Genomic DNA, 15,501 nt, shown 5'->3' on the forward strand with positions numbered 1-15,501 from the left:
ATCAAAATTTTTTTTTCGAAATCAATTTAAAAACACTTTCATCTTATTCCTTGTCGGTTCCTGATTCCAAAAACATATAGATATGATATGTTTGGATTAAAAACACGCTTAGAAAGTTAAAACAAAGAGAGGTACAGAAAAGCGTGCTATCCTTCTTAGCGCAACTACTACCCCGCTCTTCTTGTCAATTTCACTGCCTTTGCCATGAGCGGTGGACTGACGATGCTACGAGTATACGGTCTTGCTGAAAAATGGCATTGCGTTCAGTTTCATTCTGTGAGTTCGACAGCTACTTGACTAAATGTTGTATTTTCGCCTTACGCGACTTGTTTTTCTCTTGTCCTATTTCGCATCAGTAGTGCAGCTGAATGTGCAAGCAGACATGTTCCTCTACATGAATAAATATACTCGTAGTGTAATAAAACAGGCTTTTTTCGATCGGGGTCCTGCTGATAAATCGCAACAGCATATGATACTAAAGTTGAACTGGGTTACATAACAACCTGCAAGTGCACTCTGCATGTAAACTGTCACGTCATTCAACAGACTGTGTGTTTCCGACACGAGATAGCTATTCATGTGCTTTTGAGTAACAACAAACAGGAAAAGCAGGCTTACTCCAGATTCAAAATCCATCTACAGAGTGCAAGCAGGGAAAAATAACAAAAACACCGTCTTTCTTGTGATTTGATGTTCTTTTTTTGTCTTTGATCTTGGGATGTTTTGTTGTTGTTGTTGTACGTATTTTCCCGATAGACATGTAAGTTAAACACCTGTGCCACAAAGACAGAGACGTACTCGACATTAATGTTAATGTTTTCTTTTGATCGAAAGCTACTTTGAAAAGTTTTTTTTTTTAATTCATGAAAGTACAACCACTGAGAAATTTAAAAAAATGAAACAACGAACAAACGAACGAACGATAAACAACCAACGAACGAACCAAACAATCAAACACCCAAGCACTGCATGATATACTCTCCAATCCGTTTTCACTTCTGCAGCCGCATTTCGTCTTCAGAGAAAAAATCTCCATAACACCATACACATGCTACACCTGTACATGTGAATAAATGCACAGCACAACATCCCAGAGTTTACGAGGCCACGGTGGAGCTAGGTTTACAAATTCTCATCACACCAGCGAACAGGGAACGTAAAAAACCCATAAAGTAACGATGAAAAACCTGTGGGGAGAGAGATATATTTGCCGCGGCCACGCGACCGTAATAGTGCTTTTATACTTAAACAGGGTTTAGCATGGTAGCATCCGATGTTTAAAGGTGGCGTCCTACTCACGCGACTGTAATAGTGCTTTTATAGTATGGTAGCTTCGGATGTTTAAAGGTGGTGTCCTACTCACGCGACTGAAATAGTGCTTTTATACTTAACAGGGATTAGCATGGTAGCATCCGATGTTTAAAGGTGGTGTCCTACTCACGCGACTGTAATAGTGCTTTAATACTTAAAGGTACTGAACTTGTCAAATCCAGGTGCACGGAGCCCCTGGGGCTTTTAGTCATACCTCAGGCAGCTATCTGTTAGAAGAACTACCAAGTTTCATTGACTTGCACCCAACGAGTCAAGAACTGCGATTTTTTTACGAATTAATTTCGTACTCGGACCCGGCTGGTCTTGGCCTATTTTTGGATCTAAATTTAGATCAGGTAGATCACCACATCATGCACAAAAAGACACGTCACTAGCAAACTATGTCAGACGTCATCATGAGTTTGTTTAAAACAAAATGGAGGCCGGAATCACTCAGCTGAATCGAACTCCGACCAAACACCACGTAATAACTAGGTTAACTTATGCACTCGCGTGAACAAGAACAAGAACAAGAAACTGTCGAGCTTCACAGATGTCGTCGTTGGGTAGTTTTGGGTTTGTTTTACTACCAAAGGAGGATTTTTGAACTGTAAATGCACTCAGCTGCAACAAAAACGCAAAACGAAGGCTGTGAGCTGCACTGTGCCTTTAAAACAGGGGTAAGTATGGTAGCTTCGGATGTTTAAAGGTGGTGTCCTACACACGCGACTGTAATAGTGCTTTTATACTTAACAGGGTTTAGCATGGTAGCATCCGATGTTTAAAGGTGGTGTCCTACTACCTGGCATCAACCGATCAAGGGTCATGCATGGCCTGACTCGTCGAGCCCAATAAGCGTATATGGACAAGTAGCATTATTCAAACGCAAAAGATTGTTTAGACATTTTTCGGTTAATTGAATGGGTGATGGATTGATGGATGAATCGAAAGACTGATTGGCTGATTGATTGACTGATTGATTGATTGATTGATTGATTGATTGATTGATTGATTGATAGGTTGACTAATAAATGAGGAAACGCGCTGGTGATGTGTTTTGGAACCCTTGCAGTTTAGCAAGTATTTGGGACTTCTCTCAACATAATGTTTAAATGATGTCCATTTATGCAACAAACAGTAAACTGATTGATATATACTGATTGATCTAGGAAACTCATTGTGGATTTTCAAAGACCTTGTTTGGACATTATTTAAGCATTTAGAAAAACGATTTACACTTTACGTAAATCTCTAAATGACACCCACTCATAAAATAACTGTTTATTGGTTGGTTCGTTGGCTGTATTTATTGATAAATGGGTGGATTTGTTGGTCAGACACTTTAAGCGTGATTCTGAAACACCTAATGTTAAGGTCAGTAGCTTGTAAATGTATGCACAGTTTTAAAATGATACCCACCAGCTTACAGGCAACGTGGTGCAGGAATATGATTACTTTTATATGTTTATATGTTTCGAGGGTATGATTTTATGTGATCTAATATATGTGTGTACGAGCCAAAAGAATAACAATCTGTTTGTTATGCTTTTAGATAATACAGTTGATATATGTATTGATTTGAATTGTTTTTGTGATGATTTACTTTGTGCGGTAGTCAGCATAAGCTAATCGAGACAGTGAACCTCCAAAGATTCTTTAGATAGTATGCCGAGACTGTATTCGTCATAGTGACGTCACACTGTAAATGTCGATGACGTAATTTTCGTAACCCTGTCTCTTGTCTAGGAAACACGAAGGTTTGGAAAGTATTTCTTATAAACATAACATTATTGCTAAGACCAGCGATAGTGGCATGAAGCGATGTCAATGTTTAGAATTGCTTCATGATTAATAACATTCTCGTTCATTCGAGAGCAATGTAACCTAGGTATTGTTTGGCGACAGACAACAATCGTCGTAACGAAAAACCAACGATCAGTTCCAGTCTGTTCGTCAAGACCCGAAGAAGTCCTGTACGAAGGATTCTAGGCAGGTTAGTAAATGATTCCTAATCAGTAACTTTCTGATGAAGCCAATCCTAGTGTGTGTTCATGTAATCATTTGTCTGTTCGTTTGGAGAAATTAGATGACACGAATAGGTAATTTGTGTTCCATTTCTCAAGATGCTGAAACATGTTCTGTTTCATTTTACATGTTGCTAGATGAACGATTTGTTAACGGTATGCTACACTTTGTGTGCAGACACTGAATTCTCTTCACCGAGGATTGGATCAGCTGTTTTATTTGTATACCTATATCTACACTGAATTCGCTAACCTGTTCGTCGATGAAGGATAACCACTTGGTGTAACCTGCTGTACCTGTTGTCTACGTCGACCTGTCATCACTGGATCGTCGTTGTCCCAACATTTGCTGTTCGTCATTGCTGTTCTTCGACCTCAAGCTAAGCGTCTAACACTATAATTCATCGTCATCATTATGTTCTAGATACTGTGTTTTTCACCAGAAACTTTTGAAGAAGAATGACTTGTGTTCTCCCATTGTGGGCATCTATTTATTAATTAACCTGTGATAGATAGAGGATGTTGTGAATTTTGAACAATATATAGTTAGCCACATATAAACGAAATTGTTCAAACTAAATTAACGCTGTTGTGTATTCTTTGCGAAAGAGAGTACAGTGTCAGCACAGAAAGAGATTGTGTGTATCTCCACCAAACGTTTATACCCTAGACCAATTGGTAAAATCGTCACAGTATTGAATTGAATTAATTAAAGACTCTATTAATTGTCCTTACAAAAATAAGGAACATTGGTTCGAGTTCTCTTAAAAGCTGTCGGTGATTTTACGAGGCCAAGCGAAGTGTATGTGGCCAAGCTTCTGGTAATACTCCAGAATCCCCTTCCTAGCCGCTGCAAGACTGAACTGAGCTGAGGATTTCAGAGGGAAAGTAGCTTTTAACGGCCGTAAACTGGTTTTATTCTGTGTACAGCGTTTCATGGTCTTGTTGGATTCTGGTGTGTAGCGCAGTATGAATGTTTGTCAGTGAGACCGTTTTTGTAAGGTTTCGTTTGAAGCGTATGGTGTGTGTGTGTGTGTGTGTGTGTGTGTGTGTATGTGTGTGTGTGTGTGTGTGTGTGTGTGTGTGTGTGTGTGTGTGTGTGTGTGTGTGTGTGTGTGTGTGTGTGTGTGTGTGAGCATGCCCGTCTTGTCTTCTCTGTCTGTCTGTCTGTCTGTCTGTCTGTCTGTCTGTGTCTTACATTTGACACTATCAACACCACTTTGCAATACTGAACTAATTTTGTCTGTGTTCGAAAGCTACAGCCAATCGTTATCATATCCCCTTAGGTAAAGTTTTATAACATTATTGGCACATGTAAACAATATGAATTAATTAATGAACGCTACGAATATGACAGCCTTTAACATCGTGCACAAACGTTAATGACAAAATCCACATCAGGATAGAAATTAAGGGCCTCTTTTTCTTCTCTAATGAATTATAGATTTACCACCCAAGTCTTTTCAGACACATACGTGCAAACGTCTCCTCCATTGTGTGTGTGTGTGTGTGTGTGTGTGTGTGTGAGAGAGAGAGAGAGAGAGAGAGAGAGAGAGAGAGAGAGAGAGAGAGAGAGAGAGAGAGAGAGAGAGAGAGAGAGAGAGTCTCAATATTGATCTTAGTGACACTAACCGCAACACCTTAACATCAGTTTTCATCAGTAGTTACCCATCTTATCAAATATGTAAGACACAAACTGTGAGGAATAAAGATGTGGCGTGCACACTGCCAGCAGAATACTTTTAATTGTCTTGGCAAAGCGATCAAAATTCAGCACCGCCACCGCCACTAGACGGTTTGGGTATACAAGGGGTTGATGTTTAGGCGTGTTGGTGGTTTGCGTATGAGTACATCAGCATTAAGAGACGGAGTAGCACAATGGTTAGAGCGCTTGCCTCTCACGCTGGAGGTCGTGGGTTCGATCCATATGCGGCGCGAATACAAATACACATGTACCCACTTTCTCCGAGCGCTCCCCAGTCCATCCAGCTAGGTGCAGGTGGAAATGGCCCTATTCAGTACGAAGCAAAGGTGGCGAGAGAGAGAAGAATGGTACCGCCCTTATGGTAGAATTGATATCTCTTAAATGTCGCTTCCCTACGACCAAAATACATCAGCATAACTGTAAGACGATGCTGTTTCAAGATGTGGTGTGTGTGTGTGTGTGTGTGTGTGTGTGTGTACATGTGTATGTGTGTGCGCGCGTGCGCGCGTGCGCGCGTGCGTGTGTGTGTGTGTGTGTGTGTGACAGAGATGGAGAGGCCATGGCTCATGAACACCGCCGCTCTAACGAAATTGACTAAGCTTGTCAGTTACATCTACCACTGCGTCAACAAAGCGTGAAAACATCGACCATTTCCCTTCTGAATTGCTGCGACCGAGTCGGGTTTGTTCCCTTTGAGCGATTAGGTCGTCAAGAACACAGCTGTTTGGTTATGTATTTGGACGTGTTTTATAATTGTACTTACTTTCCTGAGTGTGTTGTTGATATTTAGTGTCATGTACACACTACCAGCAGAATACTTGTAATTGTCTTGGCAAAGCGATCACAAATTCAGCACCTCCACCGCCGCCAGACAGTTTGGGTATACAAGGGGTTGGTTTTTCAGAGTGTCGGTGGTTTACGTACAAGTACATCAGCATGATTGTAGAGTGATGCTGTGTGTGTGTGTGTGTGTGTGTGTGTGTGTGTGTGTGTGTGTGTGTGTGTGTGTGTGTGCGTGCGTGTGTGTGCGTGCGTGCGTGCGTGTGTGTGTGTGTATGTGTGACAGAGATGGAGAGGTCATGACACAGCCCACTTCGTCAACATCACGGGCCAAAGAATCTAGACACAGCCATCGTCGAACGCTGAAGAAGAAGAAGAGAGGTCATGACAAGAGAGAGAGAGAGAGAAAGAGAGAGAGAAAGAGAGAGAGAAAGAGAGAGAGAAAGAGAGAGAGAGAGAGAGAGAGAGAGAGAGAGAGAGAGAGAGAGAGAGAGAGAGAGAGAGAGAGAGAGAGAGAGAGAGAGAGAGAGAGAGAGAGAGAACGAACGAATGAACGAACGAACTTTATTACTCAAGGATGGAGATTTTAGGCTGACGCCTAGAGACAATGAAAGACAAAAAAAAAAAAAAAAAATAGGTGTGGTTACGGTAACATAGCCCCCAAAAATAGGGTAGGAAGGTAGACAATCACTTTTTTTTGTTTTTACTTTTTTTTCTAATGTGTACAAATGAAACCTACTTGACAGGGAAATAAGTGTGCGACTCGGGCGCTTTCGCTTTCATTGCGTTTTCTGCACTCGTTTACTTGTTGTTTTGGGTATTTTTTTGACAAATGTAATAAAAAGTTATAGGGTCGGCCCCAAAAAATAGGGTAGGTCGGGTTACCGTAACCACACCTATTTTTTTTTAGGCCAAAGGAAAATCGTCAACCGCAATCATACAGTATTACAAACTACAACATTACCTATACGAATACATAATGAATAATAGATCATTGAAATGTACTTGTATGTCAATCTTGAAAATCGACTCACACGCACACACATGCCTGCAATCACGTACACAGAGAGAGAGAGAGAGAGAGAGAGAGAGAGAGAGAGAGAGAGAGAGAGAGAGAGAGAGAGGGAGAGAGAGAGAGAGAGAGAGAGAGAGAGAGAGAGAGATGAAACACGAGAGGTACTAGGCCTACTCTAATGATTAGAACGCGCTCATGGGTGTATATTCCATTGTTTTATATTGCATGAGTGTGTGTTTGTACAAATGTTTGTCCTCTCTGCACATCTGTTACCAACAAGAGATCATGGCTTTGTGTATTGATTTTTTTGGTGTTTTTTTTTTGCTTAACGCCCAGCCGACCACAAAGGGCATCAGGGCGGTGCTGCTTTGACATATAACGTGCGCCACACACAAGACAGAAGTCGCAGCACAGGCTTCATGTCTCACCCAGTCACATTATTCTGACACCGGACCAACCAGTCCTAGCACTAACCCCATAATGCCAGACGCCAGGCTTAGCAGTCACTAGATTGCCAAGTTTAAAGCCTTAGGTATGACCCGGCCGGGGTTCGAACCCACGACCTCCCGATCACGGGGCGGACGCCTTACCACTAGGCCAACCGTGCCGGTTTGTGTATTGATAACCCAACAGCTATAATAATGTTTGATGAGGACGAATTGTTGTATTCGCTATTTTGTACCTGAATAGGATCATAATGAACGCTTTCGAACACGTCCGAGTTAATAAAACTGAAAATACTGACTCAACCAGAATGATGCCAGAGCGTGTGAGCCTGTCTGTGATCAGGGTTATTGCAAACCTACTCCGATAAACGCCGTGAGTGTGTCTTGGTCATCGGAGTACATTAACACCCCCTCGTTTGAGACCCCTCAATTAAGAACCCCAAATTTAGGAATTGTTGTGATACCCTGATTTCTCAGACTTTCTTTTTATAGTCTTAAATGCGAGTTTCTCTGCACACAGTAATCATTCTTCCATGTACTGATATAGATTTTCACATGAAAGATGTACAGGGTGACCCCCCCCCCACCCCCCCCCCCCCAAAAAAAAAGAGAAGAAAATGCCACGCTCCAAAATGCCACTAACTCCCACATGTATTCTGCGAATTACTTCATAGTTGGTGTACAACTGCTTCAGATGTGGGATGATAACTTCACAAAATGTCATGTATGTAGGTCAAATGGTTTGACTTCTATGCTTTTTAAACAATGTAGGTCAAATGGTTTGACTTCTTTGCTTTTTAAACAATGTTTTTTAACAGTCAACAGTAGGAGGTGGCATGTTTGGGGGGTCACCCTGTATGTTGTTTTATTGACCTCTTCTTGTGTTGAGAGGTTTAGACAAAGAGTGTCTTTAGTTTTCATGACTTAGACGTGCACACGTGTGGTTTCTTCTTGGCCTGAGAGGGTTAGCCACAACATGTCTGTGGTTATATCGATCAAGATGTAAACGTGTGCACTCTTGTGTCGGTTTTATTGATTTGCACGCAAGTGTTATACCTGTTGATTTATTCATGGTCGTCAGCTTGTCTATTTCACGGTCGTTTTCACGGGCTTGTCTACTATCGATTTATGTAGATACATTGTACAAAGGAGTATTGCCTCAGTTTTGCCTTTGTGCGATATAGGTAGAAAGGAAATTGCTTTAATTAAACATTGTATCATTCCGTGAGTGTAGGGCAACACAAACACTCACTTGGACCACACAACAAGTTTGCTTAAATAGAAAGTGCTGCGTGGTATAATTGACATGGTGTCAAAAAGTGTGCTTGTGTTATTTTAGCCCAAATAAACAATGATAAAATAAAAGCACTGAGCAGTTTTGAAGATATTCACACAAAAATTGCTGACCTGAACGAAATTCGATCTTCAGAATGCGGCCATGTTGGATACTGCCTTTATTTACATCTCAAGATCGCCCAGAATACAGTAACTTTCGGTCAATTAGACGAGAAGACATCGTTCTGCAGTATCATGCTATTGCACGTATACTATTGCTTTCAAGTTTTACAATTCATTCAAAGCAAAAGATCAGAGTGTCGGACGTAAACATTTCGTAATGCAAACGGAAAACTTATCACGTGCACTCGTGAACAGTCTCGCATTGAAACACCACCAATGATGAAGATCTGTCTCGGGCAGAATGCAATGCACGCAAAATACGCAGAACTGGACACAATTATAGTCCGTGAGAAACTTTTTTTAAACGGATCGTGTTAAGCAGTTTAAGTTGTCGTAATACAGTATTTTTCGTCCTACACCTTGCTTCTTAGAATGGTAAATATAAGTTTTCTCCCCAAAAACATAAAATCATTATATTTTTCTTCCACATGGCGTTTTGATGCTTTCAAAAGTTTCAACAAAACACGTCCAACACCTGACTTCTTAGAACGGTAAATGTCTGTTTAAAAAAACACACCATAAAATCATTATCTTTTTCTTCCACATGGGTTTTTATGCTTTCAAAAGTTAAAAAAACAAAACACGAAAAGCATTTGTCTATATAAGCAACTTTGTTTTTAACCTCCATTGTCTACTTCTTGTGAACACCTTTTGGCACTGAGTCAACTTCCCGCAGTGGGGCACTGCGGTTATGAAATTAAAGGCCCCTCCTGTTTTTGGAACCGCAGGAGCTTTCTAGTTTGCTGTTAGGTAGATTTTTGGTTCCTCTTTCCTGTCATGCTCTCTTTTTCTTCATGAATTCTTTTCTTTTTTCTGCCTTCTTGCTCATTCACCTGTATTTTTTCCAAAAATCTCTTCTCTTGCCGCTTGTCTCGCGATTCATGTATAGTTTAATCTGTTAGTGTTCTGATGTAAGTCCAGCAGTAGATAGGTTAAGCCTATTTTAACATACTGGAAACTGGTAATCTTCCAGTAGGTATTAATTTAGTTTTACTAAAGCCTGCTGGGACACAAGTAATGGGTTAGTGCATTTGTAAACAGGAATCGCTTGACAAGTGGCCCCCTTCATCCCCCCCTTCCTCGTCCTGATATGGCTCTGCGTAGTCGGCTGGACGTTAAGCAACAAATAAATAAATAAATAAATAAACTGAGTCAATTGCATTAGGTAAGGAAGGTGTTATGTGATCTACATACTATGACGGTATTACAGTGTTCTAGATGATCGAACGTGTAGCAAAGACATGTACGTGTACGTGTAGATATTGCGACAACCGTGACTCACTTTTTCCTGAAATGTTCCAAATGCATGCGTTGTTTTGCTCCCACCAAGACTGCAGATCTTGGCAAACGCGTGACGTAACAACTAGATTTGATGACGTTACCCTCTCTCACTCCCCCCCCCCCTCCACCACCCCCTATCCCTATCCCTACACAAACTATCCCTCCGCAGTGACCTACTTCTCCAGCCGCTAACCATTTTTTTTCAATCGGAGTGTATTGTATCTGATGAAGACTGTTCAGGTCTGAAGAGACCACATGTTGTCGGCAGTCAGAGTTATTTCTTTGTGCCCCTTGATCCGCATCGCTGGATGTAACAATTGTTCGTCTTGATTACAGCCAGGATGGGGGGAAATTTACGATGGTGGTGAAAATGTTAAAAGTAATGAAGAAGAGGAAGAAAAGGATGTTTTGAAATGTTGAAATTGGCGAGAGAAAAAAAAAACATGCTTAGTGGTACTTGTGATGAAGATATTAGTGGTGAGCTAGGCGGTGTCGGTGATAATGAAAATGTTAAAAATGATTACGAGAAATAAGCGGTGGCGATGATGACGATGAAGATGTTACAAATGATAGAGGCAAAAGGTGGAGGTGGTGATGATGGTAAAGATGTTACATTTAATGAAGAAGATGAAGAAAATGTGTTTGTGGTGCGTGTGATGAAGAAAGAGAAATATAACAAATTGGGAATGCATATTGAATACATGAAACGCCAGTCTCCCAGGTAAGAAGTTTAATCGAAAATCTGTCCTATAAGAAGAACAAAAAAATGTCAACTGTCGTTTTTCCAATGATGCCAAGAAACATCCTGGTTACCGACAAAAAAATACACAACGAACTCAACGCACGTCCGTACATCTGAAGCAAAACGAAGGCACATCATTTCCCGTAGCGAGGCTAGCCAATCGATTTAAAAAGAAAAAAAAGAAAAAAAAAGCCAGAACGCAACTAGGTCACAGACATGGAAATTGGGTCACCGGTGTCCAAGCCACGCGCGTTCGATCAAAAAGTTCAGTGCGTGGCTTCGCGCTGAGGTAAGAAAAAACTTGCACCGCTCCGATCGATCTGGACGAGCGAGACCAAGAGTATAGACGCTGACCTATTGAAAAGTGCACCTACACTGTATATCTACATGTGTGTGTGTGTGTGTGTGTGTATGTGCGCGTGTGTGTCTGTGTGTGTGTGTGTGTCTGTCTGTGTGTGTTTGTGTGTATGTGGGTGGGTGGGTGGGTGGTGTGTGTGTGTGTGTATGTGTGTGTGTATGTGTATGTGTGTGTTTGTGTGTGTGTGTGTGTGTTGAAGGGGTGGTGTTGAATCGGGGAGTTGGGGAACGAGAATGTTGTGTGGGTGAGCAGGGGAGGGGGGGGGGGGGGGGGGCGGGAGGGTTGTTGTTGAGGGAAGAGGAAAGATCAAGAGAAACAGAAATTGGGGAAGCGAAACAAAAGTACTTTTGTAGATTTAAGAGTGAGAGAGACAGAGACAGACAGAGACAGGGACAGATAGACAGAGAGACAGACATTATGACAGATTTAGAGACACAGACAGAGAGAGAGAGAGATTGAAAGACAGAGAAAGGGACGGAGGGGGTGTAGAGATTCGTAGCTGTATAATTATGAGTGTGAGTTCGGGAGGAGGAGAGGACGGAAGGAGAGATAGAGAGAACTCAGAACTTAATGTTCGCAAGTACCACTAAGCACGTGTGGTTTTTTTTCTCGCCATCTTCAACATTTCAACACCACCTTTTCTTCCTCTTCTTTATTATTTTTAACATCTTCACCGCTATACTGCCATCGCCCAGTCCTCGTAATGATGTTTAACATTGTTATTATTACCACCGCCCCCGCACCACCAACATCTTCATTGCAAGTACCACCAGAGACTATAGAGTATACTCTATAGTCTCTGGGCGAAGAGCGTGTAGCAACCCCATTTGCTCGGCGTGTGTGCGAATTTATCATATACATACGGTCTTCATGTGATAACATTTCACCAACGAATAGCAATGCAATTAACTGCGGCAGCAACGACACTCACAATATCTTATCAGCAGCCACAGCCGGTCTGACACCGAGTGTGATACTGTCAAAGTACAACATTTTGTAGACGAGGCCGCCTCTAACATGATTAAGAGTTTATGAGAAATATGGGCCTAGGAAGACAACATCATTGTTCAACCCTTTTTTGTCATATATCATATATGTGTCTGCTGTCTGTACTTGGTTTAAACAACATTTTATTCAGAATTTCTTCGCATGAACAGTTCGAAACACACAGCTAGGACACGCACTCAAGCAAATGATTATATTACGTGACGAGAACAATACTAAATTACACACATTTTCGTAATGGTGGACATAACAACAATAAACCAGAAGAACAAATTGAAAGAATGGGATGGGGAGCTAAATAGGAACAAAAGAATCTACAGAAGATAAAAAAAGAAAAGGGAGGGGGAGGGGGAAGAAAGTACTAACAACCACAAGGAGAGACTAGGACGAAAGCGCATAGAGCATCAAGTCTAAGACATGCAACATGTAAATTCAAGTAAATGTAACAATTTTTTATGCTGTCTGTACCTCGTGATTTATTTTTCATGTTCGGGTTGTTTGCATGGTGGTTTGTTGGTGTTTCCTTCACTTGTTAACCTAAGAAGATATCGATTTAGCTGTACAAACTCCCCGCATCCCCCCCCCCCCCCACCACCGCTAACCTTGCCCCTCCCTTTTTCTTTACCCATCCGGATCCGCGGCAGACGACTTGCCACGGGGTTGCACGAAAAGAATAATTGTAATGCATCCATGTTTAAGTCCATACATTCCTTTGCAAAACAGATAGATTAGATTTAGTAGCATAGACTTGTTCGCGGTACAGATTTGAAAAAATTAGCAGCGTGAAACAATTTTCTACAAGATTGCATCCACTTTTGTTTTGTTTATTCCAAGCTTCAGCGAACACACTAAGAACACATTCCATCAAGGCACATTATTCTTCACAAGTTTAGATTATGTCTCCTTTATAGCAAAAATCCTTCACGAAAGCGCCAGTTTTACCGACTTACAAAGGTCGTAAATAGGTTAGCTGCGGTGGCATTACGTGCCTTTCCGTACGACAGCAGCAGTCACCACAACGGTGAGTGCAAGGTGAGTAGGGCAAATAAGGACAAAGTCGGCACAGAAAGATGTTGATGAGATTGTGAGATTTGGACCAGGGCTCCCCACGGACGCCCGTCCTAGGGGGTCCCGGGACCCCCATTAAAGAACATGGTAATAGTAACTCTTCTTCTTCTTCTTCTTCTTCTTCTTCTTTGTTCATGGGCTGAAACTCCCACGTTCACTCATGTTTTTGCATGAGTGGGTTTTTACGTGTATGACCGTTTTTACCCCGCCATTCAGGCCATTCAGGCACCCATACGCCGCTTTCGGGGGAAGCATGCTGGGTATTTTCGTGTTTCTATAACCCACCGAACTCTGACATGGATTACAGGATCTTTTCCGTGCAGAAATAGTAACATTTTTGGGGTATTCGATTGAAGATCACACGAACAACACAGAATTCATAGCGGTATCTTTTGTTACTTTCATTGTTTTGCATAATTATTATTTTCTGTATTTGTAAAGTTTTTTTCAGTTTTCAGCTCCGCAGCGTAACAATAAAATTAGTTAATTAGTTTGCTCATTAAAGTTGTCATTAAAATCGAATTTTCACTAACAGATTAAAAAATGAGTCCATCGTATACCGCAATTTCTCCTGATTTCAAAAACATATACATATGTTATGTTTACTATAAAAATGTGCTCAGAATTACAGAAAATAGGTCTAAGTAAGTACTGCGTTCGCGAAGTACACCTAGCAAATCAATCAAGCATTATCAACGGAAATAGAAGGCGAGCGGCAAAAACTAAGTGTTAATAGCAAGATGTGTCGTACCTCCCACGTCTAGTGTCCTTGTTGATTGCAAGATAAAACAACAAAAGGAGATCAGAAGAACAAAATACGAAGCAAACGTCTTCTCCCGTTTGCTTCGATGCATAAATCACTTGAGTCAAAGACGGTAAGATTTAGCTGACGGGGTTGATTTCTTCATTCGGTGCAAGGATGACAACACTTGAAACCCCTTTGAGAAAAAGGAAGCAGACAGTGTTTTTTGTTGTCTTTTTTGTCATTTTTATTTTAAACATTTGCTGAGTAAGCTCTTTATTTTGTTTTCTTCTTTTTTTGTGTTTTTTTCATCTTCTTTTTTTCTTTTCTGTTTTTATTGTTTTCATCCTCTCTTCTCTTGCTTGTCCCGACGCTTGTTCCTTCTCCCAGTATGCTCTCACATCGCCCCGTCCCAGCACTCACTGCAACATCCATCCCTGAACTTCGTTCCACCGCCAGACTTGTCGGATTAATGTTTTGTTTTTTTTAAATTTCAGTAAGCTCTTTACATTCCAAATAGAAGTATTCCACTTTTGAACACGTTTACTGTAACCAGCTGTGAACACGGTGTGAATTGGAAAGCAATTGTGACGCATGGTAAACACGCACTGTTTGTTCCAATGTGAACACTAAAGTGATTTACTCATTGTTAACTTTAAAACGCCTCTACACGTTTTAATCAAATAAGTACGGATACTGTGTCTATGAAATTTAGATTGCAGGGAAAAAGACGACTTTGTAGAGACAGGGCAAAACCTAACTGTGTGTGTGTGTGTGTGTGTGTGTGTGTGTGTGTGTGTGTGTGTGTGTGTGTGTGTGTGTGTGTGTGTGCGTGCGTGCGTCAGTGTGTGTGTGTGTGTGTGTGTGTGTGTGTGTGTGTGTGTGTGTGTTTTGGAAGGTTGTGTTACCTCCCACGTCTCTCCTCTTTTGTGATCGCGAGACAAAACCGGCCACGAAAGAAAAATTAAAAAATCCGAGGCACACTTCTTCTTCTGTTTGCTTCGATGCATAAATCACTTGAGTCAAAGACGGTAAGATTTAGCTGACAAGGCTGATTCCTTCATTGTGCGAGGGTGACAACACTTGAAACCCCTTTGAGAAAAGGAAGCTGATAGATGTTTTTTCTTTCTATTTTCCTTATTTTTATTTTCTATATTTGCTGAGTAAGCTCTGTTTTAATTCTAAATAGAAGTGTTTACATTTTTTAAAAGGCTTACTGTAACCAGTTTTAACACAGTGTTAGTTTTAAAACGCCTCTACACGTTTTGATCACATAAGTACGGATAATGTGTCATTGTAGAGAAAAAGAGTTTGACGATTTTGTATTACATTTCTTGAATGTGTTAATCAAAAAGACTTTTTTTTAAATTTGTTTTGAACAACATTTTATTCGATTGAATCATGATACAGTTTAATCTAAAAACAAAACAAAACTCGTTGGTGTCAAGAACTGAAGCTAATCTTTACGTCATGTTGTTTTTGAATGTGATATTTTGGACGCGTCGTATCACATTTCTATATAAGTTTGTTCCTGTTCAAAACTCTTCACAGATTTTAAAAATACAT

This window comes from Littorina saxatilis, linkage group LG17 (assembly GCF_037325665.1).
Source record: "Littorina saxatilis isolate snail1 linkage group LG17, US_GU_Lsax_2.0, whole genome shotgun sequence".
In the NCBI taxonomy this organism is placed as follows: domain Eukaryota; kingdom Metazoa; phylum Mollusca; class Gastropoda; order Littorinimorpha; family Littorinidae; genus Littorina; species Littorina saxatilis.